Source organism: Sciurus vulgaris (genome assembly GCF_902686455.1).
Source record: "Sciurus vulgaris genome assembly, contig: HiC_scaffold_647_arrow_ctg1, whole genome shotgun sequence".
Classification (NCBI taxonomy): domain Eukaryota; kingdom Metazoa; phylum Chordata; class Mammalia; order Rodentia; family Sciuridae; genus Sciurus; species Sciurus vulgaris.
In genome coordinates this window covers 76,506-94,188 of record NW_027632378.1, presented here as the reverse complement: position 1 = coordinate 94,188, position 17,683 = coordinate 76,506, and the positions used below count along the sequence as shown (strand labels likewise).

The window sequence follows — 17,683 nt, the reverse complement described above, 5'->3', positions numbered from 1 at the left end:
TATCAGTCATGTTTTTCTTCTTGATGGGTGGAATGTTCTTAAACAAGAGACATATATTAGTGATATCAAGAGATAATCCACATAAAAACAAAATCAAATCTCAAACACCACACACCAAAAAGGAACCTATTTAGTCAATCAGGTAACTCAAAAAGTGTAACGTCAAACATGACCCCATTATAGAAAAGAATACCTCTATCAACTTAGATTTATGGATATGTACATGTGATTAAATACAAGTTATTTTATTACAAACTGAGAGAAAATCTGGAAAACAGGCATGAATAAATTAATAGAAACTCTTTTCTTATTAAGGATGATGAAAAGATAGGGAATGAATGGATAGACAATATAATTTTATTTTCTAGCATACAATCAATTATGTTTGATATGTCTCATGCGCAAGCATGCCCATGTCTCTGTATGCGTGTGTGGTATACTGGCATTAAAACCAAGGTCTCACACATGCCAGACAGTTGCTTTACCACTGAGCTACATCCCCATCCTTGTTTTTCATGTCTTAAATAACAAAAAGAATTAAGTGTTCATGTGGCAAAGTGATTGTGATAAAATTTCATAAATAAGGAAATCTGTAAACTTAGTCAAATAATGATAGTGGAGAAACACATTTATGGATGAAGAATCATGCCTATATACATGGAGAATTACACATTAAAATGATAATTTAATAAATATAATCACATTTTAATATGGAAACTATAGTGTTTTAAATATGAGAACCACATTTGAATGTTAAAAAGAAAATTATTGTGAACTGATTATACATATGATGTCTGTGTAATCAGTACTTTTGAAATATGTTCACAGTATACTAGTTTATGCGTAAAAAGAAGCAGATCAAATCAATTTATTTCACAGTGTGTCTGTGTGTGTGGGGTGTCCCTGTGTTTCTATGTCTTAGCCTTCTTCAGAACAATTATTCTCACATAAAGTCAAGCAGTTCTATTCAGTTCACATGGGGGCTAGACTTTCAAAACCAGGATGAAAGATCCCAGGGTGGGCATAAAGATAGCTGGATAACCACCAATGTGTGGAAAAGTCCAGAAAGCTCTAGCCTGTACAAAGGAATCAAGGCAGCTCCTTCACTGCCCACAAACCCCTATGTCCCAGCATCCTGCTGGACATTTTCATCTGTACAATTCTGACTCCCATCACCAGGTGGCATCATTCCTTATCTTCTCCAGGTCATTTATGTCCCAAGGAAAAGGCATCATTTCTATGAGTAGAAAAAACATTGTGTTGGGGTCTTAAACCCCCCTGCTCTTCTCGACCAGCAGCAAGGGAAGGGGACACTCCCCAACAAGGTCAGACGGGGATAGGTAAGGCCGACTGACCGCCCGCTCCCAGCCCTCCAGGCGGAGGACAATCAGACGCGTCTTTATTGAGGAAATCACACAGCTTTTATGTAGGGTGGGGGCTAGGCAGGAACCAATCAGCTTAAAGGTCAGCAAGGCATGGGGTGTTCACACAGGCAAGAGTCCCATAAGACTATATGGCAAGCACGAGCTAATCACGTTCACGGACTATTGTTAACCAATCCCTGACGGTGGTCCGATTCATCGTCATTAACTATTGAAACCGCCTTTGAGGCCTTGATCTTGCTCACTCGCCAGGGAGTAAGGAGTCAGCCTGAGTTAGTTAATGTGTCATTAGTCCCAACATATCCCCCTTTTTTGTTTTATATTAAGGGTGTGTCTGTCTTAGGTTGCCCCTGGAAGGGTCTTACCCGTCATGTACCATCACCCTAGCAGTTTGGGGGTCCGCCTTACTCGAAGGTGTGCCTGTCTTAGGTTGACCACAGCACAGCAACATCCTTACCTGTCATTGGACAATGAGGCTCTAGCACTCATTTCCTGTCTTAGGTCGGTATGAGCTCCCCATGAATATTACCCGTCATTGGCTACCCCCTTAGCACTTAAGGCGGGACCCTCAGGAGGAGCAGGGCTTAAGGGAGAGACACTTAGACTCCAGTGTCCTGATACGAGTGATCCATGATCCTATAGGGCTCCCAATCATCATTATGAAGGGCGGTATAAAGCTGTCGGACCACCATGAGCTGCACAGACTTAGCCTAGCTCTTCAGGAGATGGATAAGCTTATTGATTATGCAAGGCCCAAAGGTGAACACAAGGATAATGGTGATTAGCAGTCCCATAAGCGGGAGGAGGTAGGGGAGCCACCCGTGTAACCTAGTCCAGAGGAAATTAGAGTGGAGTTCGCTCCTACCATGTTCCAGATCTTCTTGTAGGCTTTTGATTTCATCTTGTACAATGCCAGAGCAGTTGGTGTAGAAACAGCACTTCTCACCAAGGAACAGGCAAAGCCTTCCTTCCTTCACCATTAGCAGATCCAAACCACGACGATCTTGCAGGATGACAGTGGCCAAGGAATCAAGTTGAGCCTGTAGATCTAAGATGGTAGACCTGCAAAGTGCAATGTTAGGAGCTCTGTGTAGCTCTCAAGGAAGTCCACTGTCCAAAGTCATGAGGTCAGAGACTCCAATCTCAATCACTGTTGTCCCATTTTGCTACTGTGCATTACATTCTTAAATGTCATTTTAAGAAGTTTACATATATTGACTCCTGAGTCTATATGAACATTAGTTAACACAGTTTAACATTGTATCTAAACATGAACTAAAGAAATGCTGAGAGAGCTTTTAACGTTCCTTTTGTGTGGCAAAGTGACAAAATGTCTTTATGTTTAACCTTTAAACAAATCAGGCTCTCAATAACCTTCAGAAATACATTTAACAAATTTTACATAGACCCCTATTGATGACAGGTCCTATAATAGAACATTAAATGATAGAAATAAATCCCCAATAAAATTTACTCTTTTTAAGTTTAAAATTACTATTACAGATAAGTTTAGTTTGGAGAATAGCAGCTTGATAAATTCCCTGCTTTAAAAACTTGTATACCTGGAAAATATGAACACATTTAATATATAAAGAGTGACCATTTCACGATTACCTTGACATTTTTATCTTACCAAATTTAGTTTTTTAAAGAAAAATTTAGACTCTGTAACATAGTACAATACTCTTAACAGTTGTTTAACCATAATTGTATACCCCAATTTTTAAGACTAATTGTTCTAAAAAATAAAACTTAATAGACACAAAGTTAAGAGTAAATTAGTGTTTCAAATCCTTGTCATTTTACCATATAGATTAAACTTTGGTTTATATCAGAACATTAGTATTTCACCTTAGGAAAAAACCTTAAATAGCTTAACTGTGTCACATACATACAACCAACTTAGTAACATGCAAACTTATTGAAACTTGCCCTTTACAGACTTTCTTAGCACTTATTTAGACCCTCATGTATTTTATCACATAAGCACCTTCTTACCCAGAAACATTTTGTTTTTCACTAAATATATTTTCATATCTAGAACCTTTCATTTTTTTTTCCTGTTGACCCCTTTTTGTTCACATTCTTAAACAACTCCTATGAAATTTGAAACACAGTTGAAACCTTTAGAATCCTTTGTATATAGAATTATACCGGTTAGGACATAACTCTTAGTAACCTTGTTTTTAGTTTAGTGATGACACAAAACAATTTTCTCTATTAACACATTTGAGTAATCCCATGCATGTCAACTCTAATTCACTTATTTTGTAAAAACCAAGATATCAGACAAGTGTCCTGAACAGTATTTGCCAGCTTTTTCTTGTTGGAGGAAAGTCCTAGAAAAATTGATGTTAGACGTTTTATAAACATCAACATTTTTAGTTTGACCACCTAGAGACTTGCGAGTTATTTTCAAGACATTTTACTTCTATTAGTTTACCCAATTTAAATTGAACCTTTTTAAATCACGTGAATTAAAAGTATTTGGATCCATTTTTAAATTTTAATTTTAGGAACGCTCAGTTTTGATACAGACAAAACATGACACCAGACAGCACGACATACACATAACACAACATCAAAGGCCTTGTAACTTATAGGTGACTCTCCATTGCAATGTAACAGATGTTCAAAAACTCTAGTTGAATAAAAAAAGAACTGATCAAAAAGTCATGAGCTCCAAAAAAATGTAGAATTCAGAAAAAACAAGAGTCCTGGAAAAATGATACGGCCGTTAATTACTTTAGTAAAGCACCATAACATTTACTTTTGCTGGAGTTCAGGTAAGACTCTTTTTGCTCTTTTTTTTTTTTCCTTTGGGTTTGAGACCGGTCTTCTACTGAGCCTTCAGGCTTTCTCTATTTACATTTCAATGTAACCTTGACTGAGATTTGGATCTGAAAGGGGCTAAAATGCTCCAGCAGAAACTTGATGCCTAGGGCATTTTAGCCCTTATTCCTGATTAGTAATCAATTCAGGTTTGGACGCAGAAAATTGTGAAACAATTATCTCCCAATACTTAAAGGCTGATTTTTTGAGAAATTTAAAATATTTAATGTAAGCATTGCTGTCCTTAATTGATCATGGGGGTTATTTTCCCCTTTTTGTTTTATTAGTTGATTTTTTAAAGTTTTATTATGTCTTTCAATTATGGCTCGTCCTTTTTGATTATATGGGGTTCCTGTAGTGTGTTTAATATGCCAATTGTTGAAAAATTCTTGTAATGATTTACTTGTAAAACAGGGTCCATTATCCATTTTGATTTGTTGAGGCAAGCCTAAAATGGCAAAACATTGTAAGAAATGGCTTTCAGCGTGCTTGGCCTTTTCACCAGAGTGAGCAGTGGCCCAGCAGGCATGGGAGTAAGTATCAATAGACATGAATATATATTTTAATTTTCCAAATGGTACATAATGAGTTACATCAGTTTGCCAGATAATGTTAGGTTTTAGACCTCTGGGGTTTACCCCAGGGGATTGGAGAGGTGGAACCTGTAAGAAAGGTAGGCAAAATTTGAAGGTTCTTACAATCTTTTTTAAGTTCTTTACAGGGACCAAAGGAAACTTATGATGTAACCCTCTCCAATTTAAATGGGTCAGGTCATGAAGGCCTTGGGCTAGTTTTAAGTCCTGTTGAGGTTGGGCGGTAGCTATTGAGGTCCCTGATGTGGCTAACTGGTTGGCCACAGCATTGCCTTGTGCAAGGGAGCCAGGTAGATTTTGATGTCCTCTTAGATGCTGTAAGAATATGGGTTCAGCACACTCCTTTAACAAGGACTGCACCTGGATCATCAAGGGAGTAATAGGATTTTTATCTAACTTGATATATAAAGAGACCAATGTAGGTAGCAGGTTTACCACATATAGGCTATCTGAGAAAAGATTCATGGGTTCTTGTACTTGAGTTAGGGTCATAGCAATTGCATATAACTCCTTAAATTGTGCTGACCCAATAACTGGTTCAAAATGGGTAATTACTTCCTGTTTCACTAATCTGGGAGGGGGGGTAAATTACTACAGCAGATCCCTTTTTTTCCTCCATCTGTGAATACATTTACAGCTTTAGGGAGGGGTTTAGTGGAAAAAAGTATAGGGGGTGCCCATTTTAGTTTTGAAAATGAGGACACCCATTTGGTAGACCCATAATGGCAATCAATCTTCCCTAAGAAACCCTCCAATGCACAGGATACTCTATTGTCATTCCTTTGAACCCATTCAAAATCCGACAGGTGATAGGGCACTGTCAAAACATTAGGCTCTTTTCCATAGTGCCTAAAGGCAGTATCCCTGCCTTTAATTATGAGGTCAGCCAATTGGTAGACAAGCATAGACCTTACTGACCCCGGGGACAATGGGAACAGTCCAATGTGCCTTAGGGGGGCTAATGGGGGAGAAACCTTTGTGTGACAGGGCTGGAGAGTGCCCCCTGATTAGTTTAAAGGTTTCCCCTCAATGTCGAATTTAGATTTGCAATCCTTCTGCCAATGGAATCCCTTTCTGCATCTTGGGCAAGGTGTTTTGGCGGTGGCAAGCCTTTGAGCTGAACTGGCCGGACTTTGAGCTGAACCCCTAGAGCGTCCAGGCAGAGCCTCAGAATACACCTGACCACTGGGGTAATCCCTCTTGAAGTGGCCTGGTTGCCCGCAGCCATAACATACTCCTTTGCCCTTAGCCCCGACTGGTGACAAGGCTGCCGTGAGAGCCTCAGCAAGTGAGGCAGTTTGGGCCTGTAGGGCTGCAACCAAAGATTGAGACTGATGCACTTGTGTGCCAATATCTTTGGTAGCCACAATCCACCTTCCCATGGAGCTATCTTTCATCCCTGCACAGGCCAATTTGTGATCGGTAGTCATTCCTTCCCAAACTAACATTTTAACAAATTGATCTCTTAGGGGCCCTGGAGGAAGTTTTCTCTGAAGGCTTCTTTCTACCCTTTCAATGAAGGTTGCTAGGTCTTCAGTTGCCTTCTGGGTAATTCCTGCGATGGGGGGTTCTGAGGGGCCCTCCTCTAGCTTTTCCCATGCCGCCAACCCTAGGGCTCTTACTTGTTCTTGATATGGGCCGGGATGGCAGCCTGTAAGAGGCCAGTAGAGAATTGGTCACTGGACCCTGAGAGCATCCCATAAGTAACCGGGATGGGAGGGTTAGCGGCCTGGTTCCGTTCAGCCTGAGCATGATATTCTTCATTAAAAAAGGCACACCACTTTAGATATAAAGGACCAGGAAGGACAGCTTTAGTTAGGTTCTTCCAATCCTGAGTGGTGCACTGCTGGTGGGCGAGGCCCTGAAGGATGGTTTCAGCCCAAGGGGAATTGGGCCCATCCTCTGAAACAGCTTTGTCTAGTTCTTTAAATCTTGTGCCTCCCATGGGTACCATATAGCAGGCCGGTTACCCCCTGGATTAGCATTTACTGGGAAGACCATACAGGGAGGGGGGAGGGTAGAGTCAGTGCGTTCTCCCCCAGTATCATAAAATGGCTGTCGGGAAGATTTCCCGCCATCCGGAAGGAGGGCGAGGGCTTTCATTGAAGTCTGATGTGGCCCCAGAATACAAGATGGCAGCAATGAGCCTCCCCGGGGCGGTAGTGGGCCCTCTCTACGTGTAGAGGCTGGCTGCCCTCGTGGATTCTCAACCTCGGGAGGAGCGGATGGAGATGGATTGGGCTCCTCATTAAAGGTCTCCCAACGTTGCTTACTATGTGGCAAGTTTCTGGGAGGAGATGTAATGGGAGGAGCCGGCGGTTCTTTAGGTGGCGGCTCTTTGGGGAGAAACTTAGAGCCCCCTTTGGGAGGTCCTGGAGAGAAGCAGGCCTTAAGGGCGGAAAATGTAGGGCAGACTCCCAATGGGGGACCCTCCCCTAAATTGATTTCCCTCTTCTTAACAAGTCGTTTTACACGATCCCATGTGGACCAGTCAAAAAGATTAGCCGCAGAAAGCCAAGAGGCCACCCGAGTAAAGGTGTCCCAGGCTTTTTCCGCCTGTGTACTATACAACTCAAGGCCCCTGCTCTTCTGCATGAGTCTCAGAGCTGAGAGCGCAGGGTCACCATGTGTGGTGTGTGTTTGCCCCATCTTTTCGGGGATGCCTTACCTCGGAACTCGCTTGGCCCGATCTGCCGGTACTTTCGGTTTCGAAACTGCCTCTTCGCTTTGGCTGCAGTTCAGCCTTGAGGGGCCCGACATTGGGTGCCAGATGTTGGGGTCTTAAGCCCCCCTGCTCTTCTCGACCAGCGGCAAGGGAAGGGGGCACTCCCCAACAAGGTCAGACCGGGATAGGTAGGGCCCACTGACCGCCCGCTCCCAGCCCTCCAGGCGGAGGACAATCAGACGAGTCAGGGAGACCCGTCACAGCAGGAACTCGTTTATTGAGGAAATCACACAGCTTTTATGTAGGGTGGGGGCTAGGTGGGAACCAATCAGCTTAAAGGTCAGCAAGGCATGGGGTGTTCACGCAGGCAAAAGTCCCATAAGACTATATGGCAAGCACGAGCTGATCACGTTCGCGGAACTATTGTTAACCAATCCCTGACGGTGGTCCGATTCATCGTCATTAACCTTTGAAACCGCCTTTGAGGCCTTGATCTTGCTCACTCGCCAGGGAGTAAGGAGTCAGCCTGAGTTAGTTAACGTGTCATTAGTCCCAACAACATTGTCTCAATCAGATTATGAAACAAGCAGTGAAATGTCAGTTCTCTCTGAAAAAATTCCCATATGTATAAACAACCAAAAGAACACATGCACAGTTTCATTCCCTGTTTATTCCTATGCCTACATATAATATATTCATGAAATATGTACTGGGGTCTACTTTGTGCTGGGTACTACCAGGATAGTTCTATATGTGCATCCCATGATCCCCTCTCTGTCTCTAGGCCTGTACCACAGGATATGGTCCAAAGGAAGCAACATGGATGTTAGAAGGCCTGCCATGGTGTATGACCTTACATGGACTGCATGCCAGGCAAGAAGAATCCAAAAGTCACCCTGAATCCTGGAAACTCAGCATCTGAACAGGATATGATACAGCTGAGTGAGGAACCTGGGACACTGAGGCACACATTACTAATGGGCTACTTTCTCCTTAGTCACAGATAGGGAATAAATGTCAAGGAAATCCTTTTGTGGTTTCAGTCTTGGTTCTAGTCATAAAAGGGAACTGCAGGCCCTTCCTTTAGTCCTTTGCTAGGACAGGGTGGTGAATTGCTAAACTGGTTTTGTGTCTATATTTTCCCTAGAATTAAGGTCCTCATAATTAGTATTCTGAGGTGACATGGAGTTTCTGCCTCATGTAAGACCTCTTCTCCCTGTTGGGAAAAGGGACTAGAACCACAAAGACAGAAAAGAGAATAGAACAGATTTTCAAAGACAGGTACAGGCCTAGGAACCCTGTCTAAACATGTAATTCCCCTAAGATAGATAAATGGTTTTCACAGACTTCTCACATGATGTTCACCTCCATCGGTTCCCCCTTCATAGTCTGTGAGGAAAAAGGCATTCTCATGCCTGGAACTTGCAATCCTCCTGCCTCAGAAGTGCCCCCTCTGTACCTGACTGTTTATATTTTCTTACATATTTTTATAGGGTTATTTTAATCCTTCTATATTGGTAAGAATTTAGACAGGGTATATCAACGTTTTGTTCAACATGTCTTCCACAGTGTCATTTTAACTAGCTATCATGTTTTCATCATGCAAGTGCTGTCATTCATAATTTTTATTAAATTTTATTGGTGCATTGTAACCACACATAAGGTTGGGACTCACTGTGATACCTTCATACATGATCACAGTGTAATTTGGTCGATTTAATTTCCCAGTCATAATTTTTATATCATTAAACAAGTCAACCTTTGTCCTTATTGCTCCTGTATTTCACTCATGTTATGGAAAGTTGCCTCCCCTCCAGATTATAAAGGAATTCATTCATCATTTCTTCTAATACTTACAAGGATTTGTATTTGATATTTAATTCAGAACAACTTGGATCTTATTCTGCTGTAAGATGGAAAAAAGATCTCTATTTTTTAACTATATGAGTTTCTAGTTATGATAATATCAATTATTAAATCATCCATCACATCCCAATGACTTATGATTAGTCATATTATAAATTTCCAAATATAAGTATGCCTATGTCTGGATATTCTATTCTGTTTCATTAGACTTTTTGTCAATTTATGGGCCAGTAAATATAAAAATATTCTAACTTTCTCTTTGGCATCGAAGAAGACTGAAATTTCTGTCTGGGCACCATAGGACTCCTTTGGTCTGTGGATGGCCCTCTCTCTTCTCAGATTTTAAAAGTCTGTCTATATGCTTGGATACAACCCCTCCCTCTCACATTTCAGGTCTGCATGTTCAAGTTGCAGTTCAGCATTCTCTCATAAGTGACACCAACATGCCAACATTGTAGAATGATTACAAAGATGGGCAACGAGCAAATGAGCAAAAACTACAGTACCTCCCTTAAGATGCAGTTTATAAACTTAGGTACAGGATAATTTTAATTGATAAAAAACCTGATAGGTGTAAAAGAATACTGTAAAAACTTATGCTCTGGGACAGCCATATGATGAAACAGCAAGGCAACCCTCACCAGCAGCAGGCTTCAGCCAGTGCAGGGCAGACAGGAGGTGACAGGGAGGATGGATCACCTCAGTGGGACCTGGGCAGCTATGTCAATAGTGTCCTGGAGAGGGGAATGACTGAGAGGGGATGGGAGAAGGTCAAGGAAGCCTGTGCAGGGGTGCAGTAACCAAGGGTTTCCCACCCTCCTGTCTGAGGGACCCTGATACATATGGGTACCTCAAAGTACACTGAGCACGGAAGAGGTAATCAATGTGGATTTTGAGTCAGCAGAAAATGGAACTATTTTAACATACATGTGACTCTTCTGGGCATAAATGCTATAATAGTAAACAACCATCCCAAGACATTTATCACTCCTGCAAAATGTACAGTGTCATCATAGTGTACTAGAGAATCAAGGATCACCCCTCAGTGTACTTTTTCACCATGTGAAGAAATGGTAGTGCTGTTTTCTAAGATCAGTTGTTCCAAGTACTTTTGGGATATGTCAAGATAATTAGAGTCAGGTGCTGTGTCACATGCCTATAATTCCAGCTACTCAAGGAAGCTGAGCAAGAGGATCACAAATTCAGGACAAAGTAACAAGATGAGATCTGTCAGTAAACAAAATAAAATTTTAAAAGGTCTGGGGATGTAGTTTGGTGGTAGAGGGCTTCATGTGCAATGCCCTACAGTTAATAGTTAATCCCCAGTAACACACACACATACACACACACACACATAAAACATCAGCTGGATAGAAGCCAGTTTTAAGACTATTAATCTTTTTAAAAAACATACAAACTAGATATTTGTCTAATCTGTATAAATTTTAACTTATAAGTATTTATAAAAACTGCTCACAATTACTGAATCATTACTGTGTACCTACCACTATTTTATGGGTTCTCATTTATAGTGTTAATTCTCAACCATTGTTCCATCAGGAACAAAACAACAATGCCTATTTTTTGCTACTTCTACTAAATGTAGTATTGGAAGTTCATATTTGAAGTATAGAACATCAAAGAAAAGATAAAATAATGAAATAATCCAGACAAATATGGCTGATGGCACCAATAAACCCAATGACTCCAGAGGCTGAGGCAGGAGGATGACAAGTTTGAGTCTACCCTCAGCAAATTAGGAAGACCCTTTCACAAAATGTGGCTGGGGATGTAGTTCACTGGTGGAAAATTCCTCTGGGTTCAATCCTCAGTAATACACACACACACACAAGTATACAGAGGTTAAAAAATATACCCCTTGATAATAGTGGAAGAAAGATAATTACGTGTGACTTCTCTTCAAAAAGTCATGCAAAAAAGGGAATAGAGTGGAATGCTTAAAGTGTTTAAAGATAAAAGCCACCAATCAAGAATCCTGTACCCTGTGGAATTAATCTTCAAAAGTGAAGGCAGTGTGCAGACTGTCTCAGACAACAAAAATTTAGGGAATCTACTGCCAGGAGAATAGCTTTGTAAGAAATATTAATATAATTTCTTTAGAAAAATTTCTTTAGATCAGAAACTTTGATTTATATAAAGAAAGAATATGAGAGAAGACTGTGTGAAGGAAAATAAATGTTTAATTTTCTTATTCTTAATTGACACAAGAGAAGCTTATTCAAAATAATATCAACAATTATTTCTTTATGTATGCACATACACATCCACTGAAACACATATATGTATAAATGAAATAAATGACACAAGGAACAGGAAAGAGGAATTGGAAATATTTTGCTTTATAAGATAATTGCAGGCTAGGGATATAGCTCAGTTGGTAGAGTGCTTGTCTCGCAAGCACAAGGAAGGCCCTGGGTTCAATCCCTAGCACCGGAAAAAAAAAAAAAAAAGATAATTGCACTACATTTAAAGTGGCATTTTTTTGTTTAAGAGTGGATTTGCAATAGCTGTAAATGTATATTGCCAAAGTCTCTTGGGCAAGGAATAAAAAGTTCAAAAAGTATCTGGAATACTAAGAAGAGAGAAAATGGGATCATATAAATGGTCAATTAACTCCAAATAGGCATAAAATGAGTAAAAGACAAAAGGGACAAAGAATAAGAGTAACAAATAGAACAGTAGCACACAGAGCAGATATTCATTTCCATAATCTAAACATCAATGGTCTATGCATACCAAGTAAAAGAAATTGTGAGAGTGGATCAAATGTTTAGATTCATTTGCAAGTGGTCTACATGAAATCCACTTTAAATATAAAAACACATATAGATTAAAAGAAATGAAAATATATATCATGCTAATAATAATATAAAAAAGCATTAGAAGATTTGTTAATTTAAGAATAGGCAGACTTTAGAGCAAGTAATTTATAAGAAATAGAGGCATTATATAGTAATAAAGGGATCAATTCTCCAAAAAGGCATAAATATCCTTCCTGCATACATGACCAATGAGGAGAGTGTCAAAATATGTGAGGGAAGGACACATGCATGTGCAAGGAAAACAGATGGAACAACTACTATATTTGAAGAGATCAGAAATGGACAGATCTAACAGGTAGACAATCATTAGGGACACAGTGGAATTCAACAGCATCATCAATTGATAGATATGATTGATCTCTATCTGTAGAATACTGATGCTTCCTAACTTAAAATGGTTCAATCTCTGAATTGACTATCAGATAGTGCAAAGGAATACCCATACCATCATTCTGAGATTTTTATACCTTCAGTACAGTTTTCAATAAATTATATGAGATATTCAATAGCTTTTAATAAAAATGGATTTGTATTAGAGTTTTTGATGAAGCATAAGCTAATATAAGTATACTGTATAAATTTAAAATACCTAGATAAAGCTAGACACAGAGGCACATGCCTGTAATCCCAGTGACTAGTGAGGCTAAAGCAGGAAGATTCCAAGTTCAAGAGTAGCCTCAGAAATTAAGCAACATAGTGAGAAACTGTCTCAAAAACAAAAAAAGGTGCTGTTGGTGTAGCTCAGTGATTAAGTGCCATTTGGTTCATCCGTAGTACTAAAAACAGAAAAAAAGAGAGAGCGAGCTAGAAATATTATGATGTTCAGTAACTTAGCCATATTAAATGCAGCTTTGACTTCTGATATTTTCAGTTTCTAAAGAGTTTATTGGGATATAACCCCATTGTAAACTGAGGAATACCTATACTTTATCCAAAAATAGCAGAATACATATTCTTCTCAAGCTCACATAGAACATTCGCTGAGACAGACAACATCTTGGGCCCTAATACACCATAACAAATTTAGATGGTGGTGATGGCTATACAAAATTGTGAATATACTAAAAATAATTGAACAGTTTAAAATGGTTAAAATTTTGAATTTTATATTAGTGCATTTTCACTCAATTTTTAATATGTGCAAAAACTGAAGGAAGTGGTGATGGTAGCAAGTTGTGAACAAACTGAGCAGAAATCCCCTCATTGTGGCATTTTCCTGAAATCACAGGAAACTGGTAGAAAGGGATTATTGTTTTCCAATGCAAGACATATACGGTGGTACAAATTCAAGCTACGGATTTATTTTTGTGAATTCTATCCACCCCAAAATCTGAAAAAAAGCAGTCGCAGTAGCTAGCAAAAGTTTCTCATGGTGACCACGTCCACTAAGTCAATATCAAATGATCTAGTCATTAACTTGTTTGGTAAGTAGGATACTAATTTACATTTTTAGTGAACAAGTATGAAAGAAATTATATGTAAAGATTTTTGTTATGTGGAATACCTGTTTTTTAATTAATTAAATAAAAATATTCTTGTGATTACTGTTTACTTACTTTCTTATTCTTGGTGTTAAATATGTAGGTATAAAACAAAAAAAATCTACAACTCAAGTCAATATTGTGGTTTAGTTTTTGTCATTATCAAAGCCCCAAATCTGGCTTTACTACAGGAAAAGAATACTATATACTACTAGTATTATTACTGTCCCTTGGCTTGCTCAGGGCTAATAACATAGATTACCATAACTGGTTGGCTGAAGAGACAAACATTTTTTTCCTGACAGATTTGGAGACTGGATGCTTTGAGATCAAGGTGCAGATAGTTTCTTTTTTAGCAAAGGCCCTCTTCCTACTCCAATCATGCTGTCTTCTTGCAGCCTCCTCACGTGCCTGAGTGAGAGATATTTCACGTCTCTGTTCTTACAAGGCTACCCTCATGACCTCATCTAACCCTAATCAACTCTTAAAGGTCACACATCCAAATAATATCACACTGGGTATTAGGGCTTTATCATATCAATTTGGGGGGGGTGTGGAACAAAATCAGTCCATATAGCATCCTTTTTTGGGAAAAGACTAATAACTCCAAATTGTTATATTCATTTTAAAAATACTTATTCTAATCTTAAATTTGAAGATATTTCCTACAGAACTATCCATTACTTTGAGACAAAGCAAGATATCTCTAAGAAGGGCCTCAAGAGATACTACAAAGCATGGTAGCTGCTGAAGGCATATTTCACCTTCTACAACACCTCAAGGATGAGAGTAGAGTAGCTTCCCTAATTTCTGGGTGTTCTGTGCACCTCATGTGTGGTATTCTTCCATGTCCTCTTGTTCAGATTTCTGAATTCACTTGGGCTAAGTTTTACATATATATCCAGGAATGGAAATGTCAGGGGGTTCCAGAGCACTGCTGTCCTTCAGATCTGGAATAGAAACTTCAGCAGCCATCATAACCCACATCCTCATAAATTGTCTTCTTTAGACATCTGCTATGAGCTCAGTCAGCAGATGAAGAGCTGTCCAGGGGGAGACAGAATCCAGATATTACTAAGCTTTACTGGAATAACTATGTATGTGGAATCATGCTAGGCAGTGAGTTCATGAACCCACAAAACCCACAGGGCTATGGGGTTACACTTATGTTAATCCAGCTATCCCGTGGGTGAGAATTCTTGAACCCATTTTATAGGATAAGCTGGGTCACAGAAGGCTGTTTCCTGACTTATTCTTCTGTGCCTCAGGTTTACATAGAAAGTAGGTCAAGGACATGCTGGAGCAGAACATCACACTGCCTGAGGCCTGGGGGGTCCCACATCTCTCTCCCTCTCATGTCAATGGGGCTCTGAGTCCCAGAGTGGGAATGAAGTGACTGTCTGGGATCTCTTCGTCTCCCCACACCCCAGGCAGGCTCAGCCCCCACTGGGGGGAATCCACATCTTCCACTTAGTCTAAATGCTGGAGGCAGGGCCCTGCTCTTAAAACAGAGCAAGTCCATCCCCTTTAGAATGTCATCACCCTCACCATGGTTGCCCTGATGATATCAGGCTTCTATGCCAACTGAGATATATGAGCAGTTCCTGTGTTCCAGAAATGCTGTCATGCAGTCTTCCCTTCTGTCCCACTGTCTCTCACTTAAAAGCTCCATCACTACCCTTCAGGCCACCTGAGAAAGCATACTAATTAGAGAAAGTACCTGGGGATGCAGGCAATTGGGCACACTCTGCACAGGTTGTTGGAACAAAGCACATGTCTGTTAACAGAATTTTTTTGCTTTAAAAATGATCATAGAACCCTGGCATGTAGGCACACACCTGTAATCTCAGCGACACAGGAGGCTGAGGCAGGAGGATCCCAAATTCAATGTTAGTCTCATCAGCTTAGCAATGCCCTAATCAACTTAGCAAGACCTTGTCTCAAAAGGAAAAACAACAAAAATAATCATATTGTGTCCAAGTGGGCACTCACTGAATGACCCCTCTATGAAGAAGTTGATGGTGCAGATGAAATCCTGGTGTAGGTACTTGTACATGGTAATGGACTAGTATGATCATGAAGGGCTTATGAACCCTGCCTCCATTTTATCTGCACTCTCCTGTCTCTTGGAAATCAATGGGGGAAACTACTTCTCAAACAACAAATTAGAATATCAAATAAGGGGACATAAAATGATGAGGAATAAAATGAAATGGTTTAATCCTCCTCTTCTTTCTCAGCAAGGCCCTCCCTCCTGCAGCACTGAGAGGCCTCAAATCTTGATGCATAATGTAAATGTGAGGATGTGCTGTTTCCTTCTGTTATATATATGGTCTCCAGGGAAGGTGACCTCTTTGGTTTAGGTAACTGTCATCACTTCTCTGGGAGAGGAGAAAGTTCAGCCAGGACAAACATTGGTTAAAATCCAACTCCATACCATGTACTCTGAAGAGGATTTCTCATTGGCCCTTAGAGTTCTGTAAGGAGGGCATGGAGAGTTCCCATTAACAGATGAACAACTTCAGACTGACAAAGTTTAAGGAAGAATTCCAGCACCACCCATCAAGTAAGAAGTAGGAATGTGGTTGCAGATTATGCTCTCATTGAAATGTTATTTGCATTCAAGATGGGGACAATATTGCTCACAAGAGTCTTCAAACTTCTCAGGGTTAGGGAGATGTTACATAGTATAATGTGACACTACAAAGAACCACAATACATTGTTAACAGTCCATCTATCATATTAAAATTTCATATTCTGGGCAGAAAATAGGTGATAGGGAAAATGTCTAAGAAGTCTTCCTAGGGGTAAAAAATACTGACCCATATTTCCCCTGACTATGTATCTACTTTTCAAAATACATCACTGTCCATGCCTTTGACTGGCATGTGATAAAATTGTTTTCAGTCATGTAGGCAAAAAACCTTGCCCTGAGTCAATATTACCCTTCTGAGAACTCCTTGGACCCATATTCAGAGACATGTTTTCTCTGGTGACACCACCACTTAGCTACACTTACAACCATTTTTGGGGGGCAGGGAGGAGGTGGAACCAGGGATTGAATACAGAGGCAGTTAACCACTGAGAAACATCCCCAGTCATTTTAGATTTTTAATTATGAGACAGGGTATACCTAAGCTGCTTACTGCTTCACTAAATTGCTGAGACTGGCATTGAACTCGTGATCCTCCTGTCTCAGCCTCCAAATACCCTGGGATTACACACATATACCACCACACCCGGCCAACCAGCTTTATTTTTATTTTGACACCAGTCTAACTATGTTGTCCAAGCTGGCTTTGATTTTGTGATCCTCCTGTCTCCGCCTCCCAGCCAGCTGGGATTATAGGTATGCATCACCATGCCCAGCTTAAGTGTCATTAATTTAGTGCCTAACATGCAGTGATCTGGAACATCTGGAATGTCTCTCTTAATGAAATTACTGGGTAGTGTCCTGGTAGTTCCCTCCACCAGAGGCCTCAGGTTGCTTTCTAACAAGGAACACAACCCAATTAGAGTATTCCTGATGGTTGAGATGACGGGAAATTGTCATCCTGTTGAACAGACAAGGATGGTGGAAGGGAAGTGACTTACTTCTATGGCCTATGACCTCTTCACTCTTGTTCCAGTAACCTCTCCAGCAGATTCCATATAAAACTTGGTTCTTCTCCACGAGATCCTGGTTCTAGGGAACTGAATTCACACCCTTCTCTGATGTTGTGCTAAATGGGAGAGAAAGGGGAAAGAAAGTACGTGGAACAAAGAGGAAAGTATGAGGATGGAAATCTCATGAAACACAGGATGGGGTGGTGAGAGCCTGCCTGTCCACAGTCAACTGAAAGCTGCAAAATGATGCTTTTCCTCTTCCCAGTTCCATTGCACAACACACACACACACACACACACACACACACACACACACACACACAGCAGTGACAAAGAGAGACACACACAATGGAAAAATCACCTAAACTCTGTTTACTGTTCTGTTAACATGTCCAAGTGTTGTATCTGAAGTCAT

General features: G+C 40.2%; 1 long non-coding RNA gene across 1 annotated transcript in view; it reads right to left on the bottom strand.

Annotated features, from left to right (window-relative positions):
* Positions 1-229: 229 nt before the first annotated feature.
* Positions 230-17,683, bottom strand: part of LOC306652892 — a 34,644-nt gene continuing 17,190 nt past the window's right edge. The window contains exon 3 of the long non-coding RNA XR_013761570.1: positions 230-1,237. This is a non-coding gene — a long non-coding RNA (uncharacterized lncRNA). The remainder of the gene's footprint in view (positions 1,238-17,683) is intronic.